We start from the raw sequence: 25,312 nt of genomic DNA on the forward strand, positions 1-25,312 counted from the left end.
GCACTGTTCACAATAGACAAAAGGCAGAAAAAACTCATGTCCATCGACTGATGAAGGAAAACCAAAATATGGTATATCCATACAATAGAATATTATTCAGCCTTAAAAAGAAGGAAAATTCTACATGCTACGTGCTATAACATACATAAATCTTAAAAACTTAATACTTAGTGAAATAAGCCAGACACAAAAGAACTTTATGATTCTACTAATTTGAAGCTCCTAAAAGAGACAAATTTGTAGAGACAGAAGGTAGAATGGCAGTTGCCAGGGGCTGGAGAAGAAATAAATAGGAAGTTATTGTTTAATGGTATGAATTTTTAGTTTGACATAATGGAAAATTTTGGAAATAGATAATGGTATGACTCTACAACATTGTGGATATACTTATGTAATGAAATATACACTTACAAATAGTTAAAATGGTAAATTTTGCTATGTATATTTTACCACAATTTAAAAAAATACCCCTAAAGGAAACCTTTTATGGCTGACAGAAATGAAAAACAATGACATGCCAAAATTAGAAGGTAAAAAATACCATAAAAATATAAAAATTAAATGATGTTGCTGTGCTTTTGCCTTCTGTGAGCCACTTGCTCCTGGTCAGGAAGGAAAATCAGCAGTGTATAGAGAGACTATGGTCCTCTCTCTTTGGAAGACTGAGAAGGCAAGGACTCACTAACCAGACGATTCAATGTCACCTGATCTGAGTAGCCCCTAACACCATTGCTGATCTCACTATTGTGGGAGCAACACAACTTGGAAACACTGCTCCTCAGGCCTCCCCCTATGCCAGGTACTGGGTACCTCAGCAACCCTGCCCATTCAGCTACACACAGATCAACAAACACATATGGAGGGAATGGAAGTCACAGAGCTAAAACTGGCCTTTGTACACCATAGCCCATCATCCAACTCCAAAGTGAGGAGGGCCAGGCCAGGCGGATGAAGTTGGGAGATAAACCAGGGCCTAGAGGAGCCAGGTGCTTGGGTAAAGGGGTTGCCAGTGCACTTCACAGATGAGATAGCCTGAATGAAGAGGGGCTGCTGGCAACCCACCTTGCTTGTATAGTCAAAATGTAGAGGAATGTTTGGAAATAGTCAATTAGATGTGATACTGTGGAATAATAATAATACCAAAGTCTGAGTGGAACACATTAGCTATGCATTCCAAATACCTGATTCCAGAGCCAGGTCTGCAAGGCAGATATGTTCACCATCCAGCAAAAAGGGTCAATAATATTGAGGCCGCCAAACCTTTGCTGGAGGCAACATGGCAACTAGCCAAGAATCCAAAACCTGCACCTGACTGGCATAAAACAAAGTCAAATGGAGCTCTTCATTTACCCCAAAGAGGTGCCCGGAAGCTGCCACCCCCAGGCCTGCCCCAGCCCTGCCTGACTTCCAGGCCTCATTGCAGTAGAGTTCTGACCCTGTCCCACACCCACACCTCTCACCTATTCTATTCTAACCACCCTCTCTCCTTCCTTCCCCTTCTTTAAACTGTGCTATCTCCAAAAGGGAACCAGTCCCACAGTTTGAACAGTCTACCAATCCTAACTTGGGGTTCCTCCTCCCTTTCCATCCCCACCTTACCACCTAATCTGCAGCCCCACCTCCAAAATGGTCTCCCAGCCTCTCATCCCTCTACTCTCACCAGGGTTAGCTTTGTAAACCTCAGATCTCCATTTCCCTGCTTAAAACCACACAAATCTCTGAGGTGGTCAATCCCCCATCTCTCATAACCAGAATCCTTCAGGCTCCTGAGCCCCTGTATACACGGTACCCTTCTCCTGAAACTCACAATCTCTCATGTATCTCCAGAGAGACTCCACGCTGCAACTTCACCTCCTCTGAAAGCCTTCCCTGATTATCCTAGAGCCTCAGAATCCTTACAGCGCTCTCTTGGTTCTTGCACATTTGCTATTCCCTATACTCCAACACAGTGAGTCCTACCAGGCAGGGCCATCCTTTACCTGCCAGGGTGTTTTCAGTGCCTAAGCATTCAGCATGCCCCGTTCCTGGTAAGTACAAAATGCACATTTATACAAAAAAAAAATGACATGCACCCTTCACTGCATAGGTCCATTCACTAAGATACAAATGAATAATATTTTCCTCACAAGTGACAGAAACTGACTAATTTTAGGGAAAAAAAAAAGATCAGAGCTATGAACATATAAATGGCAATCAATTCACAGCTATCAATCACTGAATCTAAAAAATGAACTAATCAAACAAGCAGAACAGAAACAGAATTATAAATATGAAGATCATTTGACAGTTTAACAGTTGGGTGGGGGAAGTGGGAGAATGGGGGAAAACGTGCAGGGAATAAGTACAAATTGGTAGGTACAAAAAAGACAGGGGGATGTTAAGAACAGAATATGAAATGGAATTACCAAAGAACTTATATGCATGACCCATGGACATTAACAGGGTGGGACTGCTGGAGGGAATGGGGGATACCAGGTGGACGAGGATAAAAGGGGAGAATTTGAAACAACAGTAATAACATATTCAATCAAATATATTTAAAATGGTTTAAAAGTAAATTTTACACTAGGTAGATTTTATCACCATTAAAAAAAACTTGAAGGAAATATCAAAAAACATTAAAGTAGTTTTTGGGATTTGTGGATATTTGGAAGGCCAGACCAATTAAATGCACCTATATTTTTGCTGTGATGTCTCTCCATTTATTCGTACTGCCTCTCTGGGAAACAATAAAAGAGTGATGACAAAAGAAGCCCCAATCTGCAATGCTGCTCCTGGGGGCAGTGTATGGTATCTTCTTAGACAATACAGAAAGTAGTCAGACTTAAACTTCAAAATATGAAGTGCCCACTCCGCTTCCCCAATTAAATATTACCGTATATACAATCCTTTCTTACAGGGACAGTGCACAGAAAGCGACTTTACAGCAACTCATTATATAAACACATTTGAGGAACCCTCAAATTCCCTCTAGTAGTCTATGAATCAGCAAAAGGAAGAAGAAAAAGAACCAACACATTAAATGAGGACCTACTATGTGCCAGGTACTGGGGAGGGTGCTCTGCATATATCAGTCCTCACGATGACATGAGAAGATAAAGTGTTACTATCCCTGTGGTATAGACATGGAAACAAAGGTACATAAAGATGATGTATCTTGTTCCAGATCACATTGCTAATATGCATGGTAAGAAGCAAAACTTCAACAGTCTTCCTTGGGAAGAAATAATCATCTCTGGGATAAGATATGATAATGGGTATAATGGATAAGAGATATGATAACACAAGTTAAGGGATTTACAACAGTGCCTGACACAGTCAAAGCTCAATAATGCTAACTACTGGTAGTTAGCATTATTAGAAGGAGCTCCTACTAGAAGGAGCATTATTCTATTTTTTCATAGCTAATCTCACAAGTAGGTATTATAAGCACCAATTTTACTCATAAACCTGAAGCTCAGGGAGATTAAATAAGTTGCCTGAGGTCACTCAACTAAATAAAACAGTAGAACTAGAATTCAAGCCTGTGCCAATGGGATTGCAGAGGACAAAATGACAGAAAACAAAACAGGAAAAATGGAAAGGCCTCTCACTGCACCTTCCCTCCAGCAAGGGCACCTACTCAAATCACAGGCTCTCAGTAGCTAGCAGAAGGTAGGCCAAGAGCAAAGCAGGAGCTGTCGCCAGGTCTCTATGGGCAAAAGGGCTGGTGGGAGCACCTGGCCAATCTAGGCAAGGACAACAGCATTAAACCCAACTGAGAAGAGAGTGATCAATGGTGTGTACACAGGCCTACAACTAAGAATGCCACATATCCAGGCAAAGTTATGTCTGTAGGAACCTATCTTATAATATGAACACAAATATAAAAGACAAAATAACCAAGTCCATTCAGTGTTGTTTGAAATAACAGAGTCATCCTTAGGAGATGGGGGAGATGACTTCCATTAAAAAGAATAAGATGTAACCAAGTCTCTAGGGTCAATTAATATTTGACAAAGGCAGAAGAAGCATAAAATTGAGAAAAAATAGCCTCCTCAACAAATCATGTTGGGAAAGCTGGACAGCTACATGCAAAACAATGAAACTTGATCACCAACTTACACCATGAACAAAAATAAATTCAAAGTGGATAAAAGATTGAAATATAAGTTATAACACCATAAAAATCCTTCAGGAGAACACAGACAGTAAAATCTCAGATATTCCATGCAGCAATATCTTCACTGACATGTCCCCTAGAGCAAGGAAAGACTAAAGGAAAGAATGAACAAATGAGACCTCATCAAAATAAAAAGCTTCTACACACTAAAGAAAACACCATTAAAATGAAAAGAAAACAACTGTATGTGAAAATATATTTGCCAGTGATACCTCAGACAAGGGATTGATCTCCAAAATATATAAAGAACACACACAACTCCACTCTAGGAAGTCAAAAAACCCAATTAAAAAATGGCCAAAGGACTTAAACAGACAAATCTACAAGGAGGACATACACAGGGTCCAGAGACATATGAAAGAATGCTCAACATCGCTAGCCATTAGAGAAATGAAAATTAAAACCACAATGAGAATCACTTCACACCAGTCAGAATGGCCATGATAAACAAAGCAATAAACAACAAGTGTTGGAAAGGATGTGGAGAAAAGAGAACCCTAGTGCACTGTTGGTGGGATTGCAGACTGGCACCACCATTATGGAAAAGAGTATGGAATTTCCTCAGAAAACTAAAAATGAAATTGCCTTTTGACCCAGCAATTCCACTGCTGGGATTATATCCTAAGAACCCTGAAACACCAATCCAAGTGAACCTATGCACCCCAATGTTCACAGCAGCACAATTTACAGTAGCCAAGGGCTGGAAGCAACCTAAGTGCCCATCAGTAAATGAGTGGATCGAAAAACTATGGTACATTTACACAATGGAATTCTATGCAGCAGAAAGAAAGAAGGAGCTCCTACCCTTTGCAACAGCATGGATAGAACTGGAAAGCATTATGCTAAGTGAAATAAGCTAGGTGGTGAGGGACAAATACCATATGATCTCACCATTTTTTAATATATCTTATTGATTATGCTAACACAGTTGTCCCATTTCCCCCACTTTATTTCCCTCTGCCCTGAATGCCCCTTCCCACCCACATTCCCCCCCTTTAGTTCACATCCATGGGTCATACACATACAATCTTTGGCTTCTACATTTCCTATATTATTCTTATCCTCCCATCTATTTTCTAACTAGCATTTATGCTTATTCTCTGTATATTTTCCCGCCTTTTCCCCCTCCCCCATGATAACCCTCCATGTGATCTCCATTTCTATGATTCTGTTCCTGTTCTAGTTGTTTGCTAGGTTTGTTTTTGTTGTTTTTTAAAGGTTGTTTTTTGTTTTGTTTATTTGTTTAATATACTTTATTGATTATGCTATTATAGTTGTCCCATTTCACCCCCTTCATTCCCCTCTACACTACACACCCTCTCCCACCCACATTCCCTCCCTTTAGTTCATGTCCATGGGTCATACACATACAATCTTTAGCTCCTACATTTCCCATACTATTCTTACCCTTCCCCTGTCTATTTTCTACCTACCATCTATGCTACTTATTCTCTGTACCTTTTTCCCCTCTATCCCCCTCCCACTCCCGTTGCTAACCCTCCATGTGATCTCCATTTCTGTGGTTCTGTTCCTGTTCTACTTGTTTGCTTAGTTTGTTTCTGTTTTAGGTGTGGTTGTTAATAATTCTGAGTTTGCTGTCATTTTACATGTTTTTAATTTTCTTTTTCTTAGATAAGTCCCTTTAACATTTCATATAATAAGGGCTTGGTGATGATGAACTCTTTTAACCTGACCTTATGTGAGAAGCATTTTATCTGTCCTTCCATTCTAAATGAAAGCTTTGCTGAATAGAGCTATCTTGGTTGTAGGTCCTTGCCTTTCATGTCTTAGAATACTTCTTTCCAGCCCCTTCTTGCCTGTAAGGTCTCTTTTGAGAAATCAGCTTACAGTCTGATGGGCACTCCTTTGTAGGTCACTCTCTCCTTTTGTCTTGCTGCTTCTAGGATTCTCTCCTTCATTTTTATCTTGGGTAATGTAATTATTATGTGCCTTGGTATGTTCCTCCTTAAGTCCACCTTCTTTGGGACTCTCAGCTTCCTGGAATTCCTGGAATTCTATTTCCTTTGCCAGATTGGGGAAGTTCTCCTTTATTATTTGTTCAAATAAGTTTTCCACTTCTTGCTGTTCCTCTTCCCCTTCTGGTACCCCCATAATTCGGATGTTGGAACATTTAAAGATGTCCTGGAGGTTCCTAAGCCTCTCCTCATTTTTCTGAATTCTTATTTCTTCATTCTTTTCTGTTTGGTTGTTTCCTTCTGGTCCAAACTGTTGATTTGAGTCCTGGTTTTCTTTCTGTCACTGTTGGTTCCCTGTAGATTTTTCTTTATTTTTACATAATGCAACCTTCATTGCTGCCTGGGTCTTTTTTATGCTGTTGAAGTACCCAGTGAGTTCCTGAAGCATCCTGACTACCAATGTTTTGAACTGCATCTGATAGGTTGGCTATCTCTTTGTCACTTCGTTGTATTTTTTCTGGAGCTTTGATGTGTTCTTTCATTTGGGCCATTTTTTTTGTCTGGGTGTGCCTGTTACGTAGCAAACGGCGGAGCCTTAAGTGTTCACCAGGGCCGGGCAACCCACATTGCTGTCTTGTGACGCTGTATTTGGGAGGGTGGGTCTGAGAGGCAACAATGGACTTGCTAAGCTCTCTGCCAGTTTTCAGTCACTTCCCTGGCTACCCACAATCAAATTGGGCCCTTCTGGTGCTGCTTCCCAGATGGGTGGGTTTGTGTATGTTCTAGGACCCTGTGGGTCTCTCCCACAACCTCTCCTGTAAGACTGGGAGTCTCTCCCACTGCTGCCTCAACCCTCACAGGAGTTTTCCATCAGAGGTTTTGAGGCTTTATTTCCCCACACTGGAACCCTGCGTTGTTTGGTTTGTCTTGCTCCCCAGTTGTTCCTCCTGGTTTATCTGCACATGAATGTAGGACTACCTGGTCCTCCAGTGGCCACCTTGTCTGGTCCACCAGCCGCCGCCTTGCCGGGGTTCCTCTCTACCCGGCTGCCTATCTCCACCCCTCCAGCTAATCTGAATGAATGTTTCTTCTTTAACTCCTGGTTGTTGGAATTCCATACAGTTCAATTTTCTGTCAATCCTGGTTGGTTTATGTTTTTAAATTTGTTGTTGTAATTCTTTTGGTTGTGCAAGGAGGCACAGTGTGTCTACCTACACCTTCATCTTGGCCATGATCTCACCTTTAAGTGGAACCTAATCAACAAAACAAGCAAGCAAGCAAAATATAACCAGAGGCATTCAAATAAAGAACAAATGGACAGTAACGAGAGGGGAGATGGGATTGGATAATGGGGGGAAAAAGATGAAGGGTTTTCAGGAACAACTATAAATGACACATGGACAAAACCAAGGGAGTTAGAATCAGAAGAGAGAGGTGGGATAGCTGAGGTTGGGGGGAAAGTGGGAGGAAAAGGCAGAAAATTGTACTTGAACAACAATAAAATTTTTTTAAAAGAGTAAGATGAAGCTATTACATACTAATATGGACTCGTCTCCAAAATACATTCATAAATAAAAATTGATATGTGGGGAAGAAGGTGAATTAGGAAACTAGGCACAGAGACCAGAGGAAGAAATACCTTTCACTGTATATCTTTTAGTATTGTTTTAATTTTCTACCCTGTGCATGTATTATTACCTAATCAAAAATTTAAAAACATAATACTGTTTTTTAAATCCTGGATCAGTCACTTTCCTGCTATATAATTTTGAGTAGTTACTCAACCTCTTCTTCATTTATGTAAAAAAATAAACAAAAAACCCCACTTTCCTCCAAGAACTCTTTGAAGGACTAAATGAGCTATATGGATTAAGATGTACTGAGATACTCAAACATGCAGCTTTATTATCGTTAGCTGCTGTCCATAAACTTCATCTGGGCATTTTCTCCGACTAAATAATAAGTAAATAAGAATTTAACTTGCATTGCTCATGTATCACTTATTATTGAAGACACTTCTCAAGTAAAAGAAACACATCCTCAGAGCAATGAGGAGGAGCCCACCCCCAGTTAGCCCAGTTGTGGTGTCTTCCAGGAACTGACATGCTGGGAGACAAGTTCTTCTCCAAAAGACTTTCCAAAGGAGAGATACTTTAAACTTCTTATCACATCTCCACTAGCCACTGCCAAGTTCTACTTCCATTTCATATCAAGGCTTCTTTTTTGTTTGGTTTGGTATCTTTCTCCCCACCCCCTAATTCTGGAATAACAATGGAGAATGGCAATATCCCTTGAGACTTAAGGACCATGACTGAAAACACCAAAAAAAAAGTGCTCAGGTGGCCCATCCATTTGCCAAGCACATGGGATCTACTCAGAATAATGTAGGCACAAACTAAGGATTGTTTTGACTTGTTTTGTTTTGTTTGATTTATTATAATTTATTGAGAATCTCCCCTCCCTGCCCTGGTAGTCTCTAGGTCATTTTATCTGCTTGCGGATCTTGTGTGCCGGCCTCACAAAGATGGCTGGGGGCAGTGGCAGTGAGTGCTGCTCAATGAGACCCACAAGGTGGCTGTAACTGTCTTCTTCACACTGCATGAACACAGCCTGCAGATTCAGCTCCTCGTACACCCAGGCCACCTTCTCTGCATCCTTCTGTCCATAATTCTCCTGCAAGACTTGGTGCTGTTCCGGAAAGGCCTGTGGCAGACACTGAACCACCAGCCCGCTGCATTTACTGTCCTAGATGTCAGTGCCAATCTTGCCTGTCACACTGCAGTCCCCAAAGAGATCAAGGTAATCACCTGAATTTGAAAGAAACTCTCCATCTCCAGCAGGATCTCCTTGGTATTGGCATATTCCTTCTCCCCATCAATGCCCACCACATACATGGCAGCAACTACAGGAAGGAGTACAAAGCTGTGTTACACTTGACAACAGATTTGTACCTCTTTTCAGTGAATCTGCCAAGATCCATGCTGCCTTGAGGGGCTGTGATGAGGTCCAGAATCTGTCCAATCTCAGTCTGATAAAAATGCTGCAGGAAAAACTTAATCAGGTTCAGGTAATAGGGCTGTTCCCGGCTATAGAGCAGTCAGTAGGTACATGCTTCCAGAAGAATTACATCATTGATGGCATCCAATGCCATCAATGCCTGGCTTCTGATACCAGCAGATCTGCCCCCATCAGGTGAGTGATGAATCCATAATGTCATCTGACACTAGGAAGAAAGCATGGAGCAGTTCCACACACCAGCCCATAGTCATGGCCTGCTGAAGACTGTCAGCATCCAGCTTTCTTGGTTCCACCAGATCCTGGAATGTTATCAGCACAGTCATACCCTGCTGGTACCTGCCTCCAATGACATTGTACTCTAGGACCTCCTTGAGAAGGGCAATAGCATCTCCTACTTTTCTGGGTGCCCCATGTCATCCTGAGCCAGCACTCTGACAATCTCGGAGAAATGTTGGATGAAACTCTGCTTTTTTTTTTTAATCATAAATATCCAATTTCTGGTCTCCATTCATTCTGAGGGAGGAGTGAAGTACTCTGTTGCTGGATGCAGGTTCTTTTTCAGGCTAAGGGTTTGATGAAAAGATAGTAAACAAACAGAATGCTCTACACACAAGAAAAAGATTTGAGAATAGAAACAATGAAAATTATTCTCCAAAGTATTTTACCTTTCATCTGAAATAGAAAGGTTGGAAGGAAAGGCAATGCCCCACAGGAAACCCTGGAGGCCCTCTATCAGGCAGCCAGGTCACACAACCACTCACCTCCAGCCTGGGTCCCTGTGTTACCTGTCCAAAGAATATGCTCAGTTGGCTAGGCATTCCAAACTCATGTCCTGAAGGACCCTCAAGCAGCCAAGGCTACACATTTTTAAGGCCCTAGCAAAAGGGCAGGCTCAGGCCCTATAAAAAGGGCATCTTGCTACCCAGGAGCAACGGTCTTCTCCCAAGTTACTGACATCCCTAAACTCCTGAAGTTAGGCAGACAGTCAAATCAAAACTCCCAAAAGTAAAAGGTCTCCATGAACCACTGTTTTCATGTTCTATTTTTAAGTCACACGTGATTTTCAAAGACTAAATTTTACTGTTGTGACCCTTTTCTTGAGTAAAGCAACAATTTCCAAGCCTCAATTACCTGGTAGCTCCTAGTTCCTCCCAGTCCCTGGACCCAGTGATCTTCCTTCTCTCAGAGCCCTCCCACATTCCCTGAATGCAGGACTACCTGTCTCCCACTAAGTGTAGGAGGAGAGAAAGATGCATCTCCACATCTGATAGTGTTGCCTATCACTACATCAGCATCTCATACATGTTATTTCAAAGCCATCCTCATAATTCTTTAGGTCTTACTCTCCTCATTAAAGACAAGGATATAGACTTCCAGCCAAGATGGAGGAACAGGTAGACACACTTTGCCTCCTTGCACAACCAAAAGGACAACAAAAAATTTAAAATAAAAAAAGCAACCAGAGCTGCCATAAAATAAAACTGTACGGAAGTCTGATATCCAAGGAGTTAAAGAAGAAACATTCATTCAGACTGGTAGGAGGAGGAGATGGGCATTGGGGGCAGAGAGGACACACAGCAAGGAAGCTGCTGGCATACTGGGCTATCCCACATTTGCCTTTGAATAAACCGGGAGAAAAATTGGGAAGTGATACAGACTGCATAACCAAGAGTTCCAGCACGGAGAAATAATGCCTCAAAACCTCTGGCTGTAAAAACTTGTGGAAATTGCAGTGGCAGAAGAAAGTCCCAGCCTCACAGGAGAGTTCACTGGAGAGAGCCACAGAGTCCTGGAATGTACACAGGCCGACAGACACAGGAATCAGCATCAGAAGGGCCCAATTTGCCTGTGGGTAGCAAAGGAAGTGACTGAAAGCCAACAGAGACCCAAGCAAGTGACATCTTTCCCTTTCAGACACCTCCCCCACATAGAGCACAACAACAAAGCAAAGTAGGTTGTTCCACCCTGAAAAATACCTATGACCCCACCCCTTACAATGTAACAGGTGTGCTGAGACAAAAAAAAAAAAATGGCAAAAATGAAAGAACAAATCAAAGCTCCAAAAACAGAACTAAGTAATGAAGTGATAGCCAACCTTCCAGATGTGAAGTTCAAAATACTGGTAAGCAGGATGCTCACAGAAGTGGCTGATAATGGTCACAAAATACAGGAAGAAGTGATGGCTATGCAAAGTGAAATAAAGGAAAATATACAGGGAACCAACAGGGAAGGGAAGGAAACTGGGACTCAAACCAATGATGTAGAACAAAAGGAACAAATAAACATCCAAACAGAACAGGATAAAGAAATAAGAATTCAAAACAAATGAGGAGAGGCTTAGGAACCTCCAGGATATCTTTAAACATTCCAACATCTGAATTATAGGGGTACCAGAAGAGAAAGAAAAACAAGAAATTGAAAACTTATTTGAAACAGTAATGAAGGAGAACTTCCTCATTCTGACAATGGAAATAGATTTCCAGGAAGTCCAGGAAGCTCAGAGAGCCCCAAAGAAGTTGGACCCAAAAAAGCACACACCAAGACACATCACAATTACACTACCAAAGATTAAAGATAAGGAAAGAAATGGAAAAGCAGCAAGAGAAAAAGAGACAGTTACCTACAAAGGAGTTCCCATAAGATTATCAACTGATTTCTCAAAAGAAACCTCATAGGCAAGAAGGGACTGGAAAGAAGTATTTGAAGTCATAAAAGGCAAAGACCTATATCCAAGATTACTTTATCCAGGAAAACTATCATTTAGAATGGAAGGGCAGATAAAGTACTTCCCAGATAAGGTCAAGTTAAAGGAGTTTATCATTACCAAGCCGTTATTATATGAAATGTTAAAGGGACTTATTTAAGAAAAAGAAGATGTTAAAAACTATGAGAACAGGACTTCCCACCGAGATGGAGGCGTAGGTAGACACACTGTACTTCCTCCCACAACCAAAAAAAGGACAACAACAATTTAGGAACAAAAAACCACCAGTACTAACAAAAAATTGAACTGTATGGAAGTCTGACAACCAAGGAGTTAGTAGATACATTCATCCAGACCGGTAGGAGGGCCAGAGTCCGGCAGAGACGGGTCACAGCAAAGCAGTGTGTCTGGCAGACCCAGCCAGGTGGCGACTGTGGAGGTGCATGGCCCACAAGGCGGCTGGCAGACCAGGTGGTCCCACATTCATGGGCAGATACGCCAGGTGAAACTGGGGAGCAAGACAGACCGCACAACCCAGGGACCCAGCACAGGGAAATAAACCCTCAAAACACCGATTGAAAACACCGGTGGGGGCTGAGGCAGCAGCAGGACAGACTCCCAGCCTCACAGAAGAGTTTGCTGGAGAGACCCACAGGGTCCTAGAATGTACACAAACCCACCCACACAGGAATCAGCACCAAAAGGGCCCAATTTACTTAGGTGAAGTGGGGGAAGTTAATGAAATCTGGCAGACAGCTGAGCAAGTGCCATTGTTCCCTCTCAAACCCCTGACTCACATACAGGGTCACAACACAGCGACGTGGGTTGCCCTGGCCTGGTGAACACCTAAGGCTCTGCCCTAACTACATAACAGACATGTCAAGACAAAAAAAAAAAAAAAGCCCAAAGGGAAGAACAGATTAAAGCTCCAGAAAAAATACAACGAAGTGACAAAGAGATAGCCAACCTATCAGACGCAGAGTTTAAAACACTGGTAATCAACATGCTCACAGAATTGGTAGAATTTGGTCACAAATCAGACAAAAAAAATGAAGGCAACACCAAGTGAAATAAAGGAAAATGCACAGGGAACCAATAGTGATGGGAAGGAAACTGGGCCTCAAATCAATGGAGTGGACCAGAAGGAAGAAGGAAACAACCAAACAGAAAAGAATGAAGAAATAAGAATTCAGAAAAATGAGGAGAGGCATAGGAACCTCCAGGACATCTTTAAACGTTCCAACATCTGAATTATAGGGGTACCAGAAGGGGAAGAGAAGAGCAACAAGTGCAAAAGTTCTTTGAATAAATAATAAAGGAGAATAACTTCCCCAATCTGGCAAAGGAAATAGAATTCCAGGAAATCCAGGAAGCTGAGTAGTCCCAAAGAAGGTGGACCCAAGGAGAAACATACCAAGGCACATCATAATTATATTACCCAAGATAAAAATTAAGAAGAGAATCCTAGAAGCAGCAAGACAAAAGGAGAGAGTGACCTACAAAGGAGTGCCCATCAGACTGTAAACTGATTTCTCAAAAGAGACCTTAGAGGCAAAAAGGGGCTGGAAGGAAGTATTCAAAGTCATGAAGGGCAAGGACCTACATCCAAGATGGCTCTATTCAGCAAAGCTTTCATTTAGAATGAAAGGGCAGATAAAGTGCTTCTCAGATAAGATCAAATTCAAGGAGTTCATCATCACCAAGCCCTTATTATATGAAATGTTAAAGGGACTTATCTAAGAAAAAGAAGGTAAAAAACAAGTACAGTAAAATGACAGCAAACTCACAATTGCTAACCACCACACCTAAAACAAAAACAGAAACAAACAAGCAGAACAGGAACAGAACCACAGAAATGGAGATCACATGGAGGGTTAGCAACAGGGGAGTGGGAGGAGGAGAAGTGGGGAGAAGGTACAGAGAATAAGTAGCATAGATGGTAGGTAGAAAATAGACAGGGGGAGGGTAAGAATGGAAATGTAGGAGCTAAAGAACATAAGTATGACACATGAACATGAACTAAAGGGGGTGAATATGGGTAGGAGGGGGTGTGTGGTATGAAGGGGAGGGAAGGGGGAAAATGGGACAACTATAATAGCATAATCAATAAAATATATTAAGGAAAAAATAAATACAAGTTTTTATTGTTGTTTTAAAAGCTATGAACAGTAAAATGACAAGAAACTCACAATTATCAACCATTGAACCAAAAAAAAAAGCTAAGGAAACAATGAGAACGGGAACAGAATCACAGAAATGGAGATCACATGGAGAGTTATCGACAGGGAGGAGGAGGAAGGAGAAAGGAGGGAAAGGTACAGGGAATAAGAAGCACAATTGGTAGGTACAAAATAGACTGGGGAGGTTAAGAACAATATAGGACATGGAGAAACCAAAGAACTTATATGACCCATGGACATGAACTAAGTGGGTGGGAGGAATGCTGGTGGCAGAGGTGTGCAGGGCAGAGGGGAATATGCGGAGAAAAAAATGGAACAACTATAATAGCACAATTGATAAAATATATTTTAAAAAATAAAATAAAGACAAGGAAATAGTATTAAGCATACCCCACCCCAAAAGTGCATAAGCATGTGTGAAAAGCTGCCTCCGATGTGAAAATAAAAAGAAAAATATAGGCATAAGGATTTTGGCTCTGAACAAGGGGAAGGAATTTATCAAAGAAATAACTGTTACTCCAAGCCAGGTCATTTGGTCAAGAGATCACACGGCTTTGGAGCACGTTTGGATTTATAGGACACTTGCAGTTTTAGCTACATATTGAAATCCTTTTTAGTTTTGTCTTTTTAAGTACTCAATTGACAAGACAAAAACAACTTCTGTGCCTCAATCAGTTCAATGAATGATTTTTTTCAACAAAGAAAATTAAGTTTTCTCCCAACCCACAAGAGCAAATAAGGAAAAAAAGTGATAAATGAAACTGGAAACTGGAATCTCCTCTAAAATAAGCACAATGCAAAATACAAAATAATAGTATGAAAGTTTTGCTTTTATATAATTATTCCCTCTCATTTTAGTGGTTAAAATCTGGCAATTTGATGTGGTCACTCTCAAACATGAACCTCAAACAATGGGTTTTATCTATCTACTAAAAAGTATGGATCTTGGGGAAAGAAATTTTTCTTATCCTGATAAGACAGTAATCTCCTACCTTGCTGACTCAAATGTACTTGCATATTAATTGCTTCGGACTCCAAAATCCCTGCTGAACTTGCTAAACTGTGGGCCAAATTCCATGATCCAGCAACCTCCCATTCAGAGCTTCACCAAGATAACTTCTCGCGTTTAAATTTAAAAGTACTCATGGCTTTTAAACGAAGTGCTAACGCAAGCCTATCTGCCCCAGCTTCGTCTGATGGACAAACTGCAAGTTAGAGAGCGAGACTCAAGTCTGAGCAGTCTTTGGACAATGAGTTAAACAGCTAACATCTCTCTTCCAACTGGTATTTGTTCCCTTTAAAATCAACCCTTTAAGTAAGACATGCCCCTTTAAGTTAATTTCCCTGATATAAAGGCAATGAGATCTAGACGAAGATACTCAAATATTATCTACACTGATTAGCAAGAAATACACAATCCTCTAGCCAATATGAATGCCTATGCTATTTTTTTAGCTGATCGACCTAAGGCATTTTTTTCCTTCCTCTTTGGCAACTGTGTTTCATGTTTGACCCCACAAATTTATTTTAAATAGTTTTGCAAATAGCTTCCCTAACCCCTTTCGTCCCCCATGCAGCCAGCATCTCACATTTCTCTACACAGAACATGTTTTTTCCACTTTGGGAAATGGAAACAGAGAGACTGCTTCAGTAAAATCAGATTCAGAATTAGTTCCTATTCATTCAAGAGATTAAAAGAGTATCAAGGGCTAATTTTCGTTTTACTAGAACAAGGCAGAATTAAACCTGTGATTCCCAAGTAGTAAAGTTCACAGCAAACTTTCTTTCCTGTAAAAAACAAAAATTTCAATCCCCGGTATCACAGTGAAAATGCCCTAGAAATATATATCAAATCCCTGTATAGTTTCATACTCAGCTAGCTTCTCCCACCTATTAATCACCATTAATCAAAAGTGTTAATCATTAATCACAAATGTTCCATTGTAAGATTCAATATGAGTTTTGAAACATCAAACATTAAATGAGTTTAATGGGAAAAAACATGTCATTTTGTCCTTGGATTTTATGCACTGCTTCTACCAATTTGCATTCCCCAAAATGGACTAATCTTTAGAAAGTTTTATTTAGAAATTTCACTTTTAAATAACTTTGAGTGTGAATACAACAGAAGCAAAATTTAGAGAAAAAATTCACTTGATAATTTGTGTGGATACTGCTGACTTCTCATAAAAAAATGGGCTTCAGAAACTGAATTTTCTAGTGCTTCTCCTCAGCCGACAAAATATGTTACTTATCAAAACTACTTCCAGTTTCACTTTATATGCTGAAACACTTTATGGGTGTGGGAGGTATTTAAATGTTTCTTTTATAGGAAAATAAGATAGTTTTTATATTTCAAATTTGCCCAAGAGAGACATTCCTTTAAGACAATTAAAAAGACCTACTTCCAAAATAATAAAAACTTCACTGAAAACTACTTAGTCTGCTCATTTTTACTATATAACTCATAACTCCAAGCTCTGTTTTATCTGCTTACATGCATTTACTGTTCTATACTATTTTGCCATGAGTTTCCACCCAGGTACCAAGGTATATATAAACTAATCCAATCATCTGAAATTCACCTCAAAGTCCAGCATGTTTGTGTTAAGGAGCATTTTTTTGTGTGTGAACCAGACCGCCTATCCACTTATATAAGAAATGTCTAGCCATATTTTACGGTTGTGATTTCTCCAAATTGTAAGTGTGCCGCATATCCTCTCCTGACTGCTACCCTTCATTCATTTCTTTGCAAATCAATATTCCTATTTATAAAAACGAACTTGAGCCCACTCCTCTAAGATAAATTACACAAAAATTAGTATTCTCTATATTTTTAAAAATCCACAGCCTATTTCCCACTTAGTTTAAGCAATATGTGCTATAACAAAATGCAAAACAAAATAATGTGGGAGGTTCTTTAAAGTCTAATATAATAAGATTTGACTAGATATGGAGTTCTTTACACTTTTGAAACAGAGGTATGTTCTGGCTCAGCTAGAGATGGAAAGCATCCAGAAATTGCAGAGTAGTACAAATGTGGAAGAAACTGAAAGTCAGCAAGACCTTTTCAATCCCCGGTAAAGGTCTCTTCTCACGTTTTATTGTTAATCTAAAACCTTAAATTCATTTATTTATATCTGATATATTTGGAAATGTGCATGCTCAAAAATAAATAGTAAATTCATGGAGAAAAATGTTTCCCCGATTTAAATGAGGGTACCGCCCCCGCGCCCACCATGCACATGGCTTTTAAAAAACTAAAGTTTTCTGAATTTGTCCCCAGGGATACACATAGGCCTCATTCAGGCTGTAAAGATAATAAACTACTAAGAGTTTTTTTCTGTTTTGGCTTTAAAATAAGGAGTTAACAAAGAAGAGCTTTCCAAAACTTAGTCATAAATTCATTTATAAACCTCTCCACAGCACTGAATCAATGCTCCAGTACATACAGTTATACATACTATAGAAAAATTATAGTATTTCAGGCAAGCCCACATTTATAGCTGGCAAAGTATTGTAGAATCACAAGAGACTGGGAACCTTTATTATCAGGAGAAAAAGTAACAGTGATAACAATAACCATGTTTACTAAAAGCTTATCATATACCAGATATGTATTTCTTCTAATCCTTGAAATAGTTCTTTCCTATTTTGCAGACCCAGAAGTAGAGGGCCAGAGAAGTTAAGCTATCTGTCTGACCAAGATCATACAGCTAACAAATGTTGAAGCCAGGATTTAAATTCAGTTTCTTGGAGTCTAAACTTCAAGCTTTTAAAATTATACTATGTTTGCATTTATACTGTTTTATGCTTTTTTTCTTTAATACTGATGCAAAAATTGTTTAAAGAAAAGTTCAGCTTCCGTTAAATATCTTTGGGTACATCTGCATTCAGCAGTGATTAGCACCTATGAGCTTCAAACACAAAACAAGCCAAGGCTTCCTGCAAACTGATAGCTCCTAGGAGAAGACAAAACAGGCTGCTTTCTAATAAACCATCCATATTTCTCTTCTGATTTCCACTGTCTTTCCCCATCGTGGGCCTTCCTCTCTTCAATTCCAACTGCACTCACAATTTTACAGCCAGATCAATACAATGAAGTACTTACACTCTGGTTACTTCAAGTATGTTCACTGAATTTCTTTCAACTATATTATCACCAATTTAAAAGCTGAAGTGAAAATCATATACTACACATGCTATCAGACACCATCCATCTAGCCTGCATTCCCAACCAAATATAAGATTTCTAAAAAAAAAAAAAAGATTTCTGACAAATGATTTTTTTTATATAAAGTTTTTTAAAGATTAAAAATTAAATCATATTTAGTTGTCACAAGAGCTAATATGTCATTGAGTACGTTATAGGTTTCGGACACTGAGATAAATGCTATACATAACTTTAGGAAACCTGTAAGGTGATTCTCCCCATTTTGAAGTTGAGAAAACTGAGGTTCAGAGCAGTGCATCATCACAAGCTAACCCAGAGTTGGGGCTTAAACCTGAGCCAGCATGCCCAGCCCAGCTCTTTCCACTACTTCTTATGAATAAGCATAGCTATAGGTGTCACAAGCCACTATTAAGGAAAGAAACGTAAGATGCAAATACAGGCCTTTTGGGCCAAGCACATCACCAGAATAACTAACTAGGTGCCTAATTAGGTGACTTACAACTGAACCCATGTTCTCCTGATTCCTGAAAGAGAAACCCAACTGGCTCCTCCCAGCATTGAGTTTCCCAAAAGCAGGGACCCTATTTTTTTCGTTTGGGCTTTTCAAAGCCTGCACTGTATTGGACTATCAAGGCCCACTTTGCTGATACTCGTTAAATGGTGAGGTGATGTTTTAAAAAAATGGTGACGTGATGTTGAATTTTCTCAGCCCTCCCAGAGAACTTCCCCCAGCATCTGCCAGTCTCCACCTGGCCTGATACCCCAAGAAACCTTTGTCCAGAAGTCAGTCCAATTTTCCATCCATACCCATCTTCCTCCAAACTTTGCTCACTCCAGTGTTGCACTGTCACCACCCCCACTGCCCTGGAACTGTGAGAGCATGTCCAAGAGCTCTGGCATATCACAGCCCCTCTTTAGGCACTCTTACATGCCTCAAAACTAGCTTTGGGTCAGCACGTGGCACCTCTCTTTGAAAGCAACAGGAAATACTGAAAAAGAGACCAAAGACTGCAAAAGAGTAAATACTTCCTAGCAGTAGAGGATCTATCTTTAAAGCATGAGATTTAATCCCAGACTCAGAAACTGAGAATAACTTGAAGCAAAGGGGGATTCTGTTGTAGTAAAAGAAGGAAAAGGAAGAAGAGAGGGCGGAGGAACAGGGAGGAAGGAGGAGGAGGAAGAGAAGAAAAAAAGAAAAAGAAAAAAAATGTCAATGATGACATTAGAGAAGAGAGGCCAGCTTTGTCTTGCATCCTGTTGAACAGCCAACTAAAACAATGAATCTGTTTTTTTCTCCCCTTCTTTGCCTTAAAAAAGTTCAAGAATTTAATTTTTCTTTGAAACACAGCTCTTGCATAATCTCAATGCTCCTTCTAGCTGTCCACAATGCTGAGGGAAAGGGGTGTCTAACTCCCCAATGACCTATGAAGTGGAGACATTCCTGTGTCAGACTTTGGAGTGTTGGTCTACAGGCGACAGTGACAATGAAGGCTACTTCCATTTACTGAACTTCTTCTGCCTTGTACCCAGAACCACGCTAACCATATCACAGTTATTACTGCTAATCCTAGCAGCAAAACCCAAATGTAAGTATTATTCCTTTTTTCAAACAGGTGAAGAAACTAAGAAATACAAAATGTCCACAGTCACACCATAAGCAATCAGAAGAGGCAAAATTCCAATTTAAATCTTTCTGAACCCAGAGCCCACACCTATTGCACTGCACCTTCTTAACTCTCTGGGAAGTTCTATATGCAAAGTCTGAAACCTCCTCTGGATTTCCCAAAGGCGGCCAGTAATTAGCAATGACAAGCAAAGTATCAAAATTTACAGTGTTAGTAAACTTAAAAAATTTTACTGGCTCCAAAATACAGAAAGAAAACTGCAAAAACTGAAATTACTTAGTTGTGTTAAATGTGCACTAAGAAGATATAAGAGAATGTCACCTAGCAATTTTGGATTCAAGACAGATATAAGTATGTTTAAAGTGTATTTTATGTGGGATGTCAGCACATTTTATTCACGTTCTTCTGCATTCCAGACTGTGGATGTGAGACCTCAGGCCCACAAAGGTCTAAGAGCAGCCCTCAGTTTCTCTTGCCCTTCTAACCAAAGGGATACTCCTACCAGGTCCATGGCAGACCCTGAGAAAACAGAGAGGGGAAGGCTTCTGAGAGGGCAGAAGCCAGATCAAGCATTTCACACAGGTGTCAGGAATAGTTTTCCCAGCCTCTTCATAGTTCCTATCCCTAAAAGATGGCTATACAATTGGGTCCACACAGTCTTGCTCTTCCATCTGTGAGAGACTGCAATGAGGCTGAAGCCAAATAGATAGGCTACCCAGTGCCAAGCCAGGCCCATCAAGCCCTCCTACCATACACATATGACACATACCATACACACAACACATACAACCCCTCCCTGCTATCTTCATTTGGGGACACCATTTTCAGCAGCATTTCTTTTTCTAGTTCTTCCTCAGAATTGGTAAATATTGATAATTACCTCCAAATGCTAAAGCAAAGAAGCAGTTTGTGTTATGAAATGAGAATCATAATTCCAATTTGATGTTCACTTAAAAACCAGATAGGCTATGCAGAAATGTTTCAATGGAGGGACCGATAAGGAGAAGGGAAATAAAAAGTATTGGTATTTACTCAGCTGCAATGCTTGTGGAAGGAAACTCTTTTAAAGGGAGCACTTCAGAATGGTTATTCAACCTGAATTTTACAGATAGCATGGGAAATATTTTCTCATAGAATGCACTCTTATCTCCACCATCATATCTCTCCAGTGTGCCATTCATGTCTTTCATTGCAGAAATTCTCACTCAATTTTGCTCCATTATGAGCTGATCATGACTCAGAGTATACAAGGCATTCAATAATCTGACTGGAAATTGCTACCAAGAAACATCTGTCTCCTTACCCATTTACCAACCATGCCTTAAAGAGTGAAGATGGAGAACAATCCCAAAGCCACATGCAAAAACAACTTTACATTCCTCTTACAAACTAGGCTCCTTTGGAAATTGAGAGCTCCAGCATTTTTTAGAAATTATGTTCCTGGAAAAACATAGTATGAGCCTTTTTTGAAAGCCTGCAACTCAAAAATCTTCCTTTCTTACCCAGACCCTTTTAATAAAAGCCAGGACAAAAGCTTCATGGGGAAGCAAATGAGAAGGCCAGCCATGGATCTCCTCACTCAGTGCTGTCATATTCAAATTATGTATTAAATGCCAAGGATCAAGCGATTAGAAAAAAGTAGAAGCCCTTCATATAGGTCTAATAAGCCTGAGAACCCAGCTATTCTCCTGAAGGGATATCAGAGAATCTGGCAACATGCAACCCCACCTAGATTACATTTGCCTTGCTGCAGATGCCCCAGGGGGCTGAACAACAGACGTGCTCAATCAATAAAAGAACTACCACCCTATCTGTGTCTCTACAACGCCCCACCCATGTCCTTCTGGCAGGGAGCAACCCATGTGTTGGTCCAACCCAACATCACAAAAACTCCCTACTGTACACCACAGGCTTTATAGACATTTTCTCTAAACAACGATCCCAAGAAAAATAATCACCTGCATTTGAGGTGCACATACAAGCCCAGAGAGCCAAAATGAAGTGTCATTGCCACTGAAGTGCCAAAAGCCAGGTCCAGGCCATAACTGAGGCACAGCTCCTTTAATCTCACCACCATCTCCAGTGTCTCCTGAGGGCGCTGGACCTCCCTACTGCCATTGCTGTACATTAAGCTCTCTTGGGTTTTAACATTCTGGAGGCACCTGAAATCAGTAGTTCTGGGTGGGGTGGGGACCAAAAAAGATGTGAGACCCCAATTCTGGAACAGTCTGGAAACTAGTAGGACAGAATTGTACACCAATATGCCTTTCTGGCCTGAAAGCTTCTACCAAAACAAACAAACAAAAAACAAACCAAAAAAAAAAAACCCCACAGGAGAGTTGAAAATAGGCAAATCATATACAAAAGTAGACATGGTCTATTTTACATAGCACATTACACTCCAGAAGGCAAGGAGATCACCTTTTTTCTCCTGGAAATTCTTTGCTTTGGTCAATACCATAAACTTGCAGAAAAAGAAAAGAGGATAAGAAGGGCTGATGACTGAAGTCCACATCTTCAAATGCTTGAAAAGTAAAGTCAGATCATCTTTACACTGATACAAAAGGGGGAGAGTATACATTGGCCCATGCTTCAAACAAAACCCTTCCCATGTGGTTTTTAATTAGAAAGTAGTTGTTCTGCTTTAGAACATTTTTTAACCTCTGCCATTTTAGGTATAATACTGCAAACCATAATTTCATTAATTTAAAAATAAAATGTTGAAAGAAACAATTTTTTCTGTTTAAGGAAAACAGACAGCAAGCAGAGGAGTCAGGTGTTTAAAGGCATATAGGGAAGTCATTGTGACTGTGGCTTACAGTTTATTTTGTCTTGAAAGAATCTGAGGTCATTCTAACTATGCTGACCTGATCATCTCCACCTAGGACTATAAGCAAACACTGCCCTCTTGTGCATCAAACAGTCCAGATGTCAGCATGGAGATGGTTTCCATCCACTCCCCATAGATGGCTTGCAACTGTACAGCTACCTCTCTGGGGCCTAGAAATGTATCAGGGAAAGGATGACACACATCTGTCACCAGGGTGCTTGTTAAAATGTCCCCAGGTTGCCTTCTAGAACAGATTTTGAAATAAGAGGAACAGGGGAAGATTCAGCAGAAGAAATCAAAACCAAAAATAACTGACTCTTATCTTGCCTAGAAAATATTCATTCCGAGAAAAGAAACTTTATTGGTTAGCATGGAAGGTTTCTTATTATGAACTTTTAAAAACTTTTAGAAACAACTAACGAATCTATAAAAACAAGTGCATAGTACTTATTTTTATCTTGAAATTATTTACTAAGAAAAGAGATTCCATTTGTTTCTAGAGTGAAGAAAAAAAAGACAGGAAACCCAGTTTGCTCTTTCTCAAAGGAATCCCCTAAAGCTCAGTAAATACATCCCTCTTCTTCCTGAAGAGCCCCTAGCTGGTAGGATTACCTGCAAACATTCTATCCTCTAACCTAGGGACAGGGCTTAGTCCCCAATAGACCAAAATGGTATCTCACAAGAGCCTTAAAGAATATAAGCTTATTAAAGAATTGGAGAAATTCAAAGGCATAAAAATATTCACTCAAGTCTGAGGCTAGGCCAGGCCAGGCCTGGCATGCTTGGAAAGAACCTCCAGGGTAAGGCCTTGGTCTTCACTAGGTCTCTAGCTCAAGTTCTGAACTACAAACCATCCAAATGTTGCACCTACTCCTCTACCCTTCTGGGCACAATCCAGGGTGGATCACAATGTCATGCCAAACTCACTTCTGGGGAAGAATAAAGGCAAATTCTGCCCCCCTCCCCAATGCCTTCAACCCAGTGGGAACCCAGAAGTAAGAGGAATGAAGAAAAAGTTAGGAGAGTGTGCTCCATGGACTTTGATCAGTAGTCAGAGGTAGGTTGGGTGCCAATGACTTCAGCTACTTAACTTACCATTTCTGATGTCTAGGACTTGGTACAGTGATTCAGGAATATAATCTGAACCTCTGACTGACTGAGAATCATAAGCAGTCAATGTGCTAATATTAAATGACCAAACACAACCACAGAGCAGTGAAAACTATGGTTCACTGTATGCCAAGATTACCTGCCAGCCCTTTCTTCCACTTCAGCCCTTCCCCTAACTATGAAAAAGAAATGAGGGGTTCAGTACCAGAAGCCTACAATACTATGGGTGGAAGACAACCAACAGGATGGCCATGATGAGACCAGACACCTCCAAAGGTTGCGTGTCTTCCTCCCTCTTGTTCTCTGTCCTCATATCAGAATGAAAAGGAATGCAATTGCTTTATCCTCCAGCAAAATCAAGTGATGTAGGATCCAAATATAACAGCCCCATACCAGGTCTCTTTGTAAAACCATCTCTGATACATTCAGCCAGATTGACCCTCTTAGTTGTAGAACAACCTAATCTGTCTCTTACCTCAAAACTCTCACATGTGCTACCCCCTCCCAACACTTCAGTGACCAGCCTCTGTTTCTCCTTCGGATTTTAACATAGACTTTATTTCTTCAAAAAGGCCTTCCCTGGCCTCCAAACTATATTCTCCACATCTATTCATCCCTCTCTGCACATCCTGTATTGTTCTTCTCATAGCACTATCACAATCTATAATTCTGCAATTTCTGTTTATTCCTATAATGTCTGCCCCCACACTACTAGAAGTCAGGTACATAAAAGCAGGAACCACTGCTGCCCTGTTCACCAATGTAAACCCAACTCCTAGCATATAGTAGGTTGCTTGGAATTTCTTGATTGAATTAATGTAATGAAACTCCTTTACTTTTACAATGTCTGATCTTAAGGCGAAAGGTCACCTAGCCAAATCTTCAGAACACTAAGAATCTGGGGAGAAGAATGGAAGGACAGATAAAGTGCTTCTCAGATAAGATCAAATTCAAGAAGTTCATCATCACCAAGCCCTTATTATATGAAATGTTAAAGGGACTTACCTAAGAAAAAGAAGATAAAAAAGATGAACAGTGAAAGGACAGCAAACTCACAGTTATTAACAACCACACCTAAAACAAAAGCAAACTAAGTGGACAGCTAGATCAGGAGCAGAACCATAGAAATGAAGATCACATGGAGGGGTAGTAACAGGGGAGTGGGAGGAGGAGAAGGAAGGAGAAGGTACAGAAAATAAGTAGCATAGAAATGCTAGGTAGAAATGGTAGGTAGAAAATAGATAGGGGGGAGGGCAAGAATAGTATGGGAAATATAGAATCTAAAGAACTTGAGACATGTGGTCATAAACTAAAGGGGGGAACGGTGGGGGAGGGGGTGTGCAGGATGGAGGGGAATGAAGGGGGGAAATAGAACAACTGTAATGGCATAATTAATAAAATATATTTTTAAAAAAAGAATCTGGGGAGAAGAAATGAAAGAAAGCCAAGGAGCCAGGCCAGGTGCTCAAACAGCCCCCCACCTACTGCAAAGAGTAACAAAACAAACAAGGAACTGCCTAGAGAACGATTGGAGGAGTCAGGGACCCTAGACATCAACCCCAAAGCCCACAGAGGCTTATAACTGTGATGTTA

General features: G+C 40.4%; 1 protein-coding gene and 1 pseudogene across 4 annotated transcripts in view; both read right to left on the reverse strand.

The window, feature by feature from the left end:
• EEFSEC (eukaryotic elongation factor, selenocysteine-tRNA specific) overlaps positions 1–25,312 on the reverse strand; it is a 470,949-nt gene that overhangs the window by 417,788 nt on the left and 27,849 nt on the right. The window lies entirely within an intron of this gene.
• Positions 5,678–10,588, reverse strand: LOC119045037 (farnesyl pyrophosphate synthase-like; annotated as a pseudogene).

The sequence above is a fragment of the Artibeus jamaicensis genome, unplaced genomic scaffold (assembly GCF_021234435.1).
Source record: "Artibeus jamaicensis isolate MK-2021 breed Jamaican fruit bat unplaced genomic scaffold, CSHL_Jam_final contig_558, whole genome shotgun sequence".
NCBI lineage: Eukaryota > Metazoa > Chordata > Mammalia > Chiroptera > Phyllostomidae > Artibeus > Artibeus jamaicensis.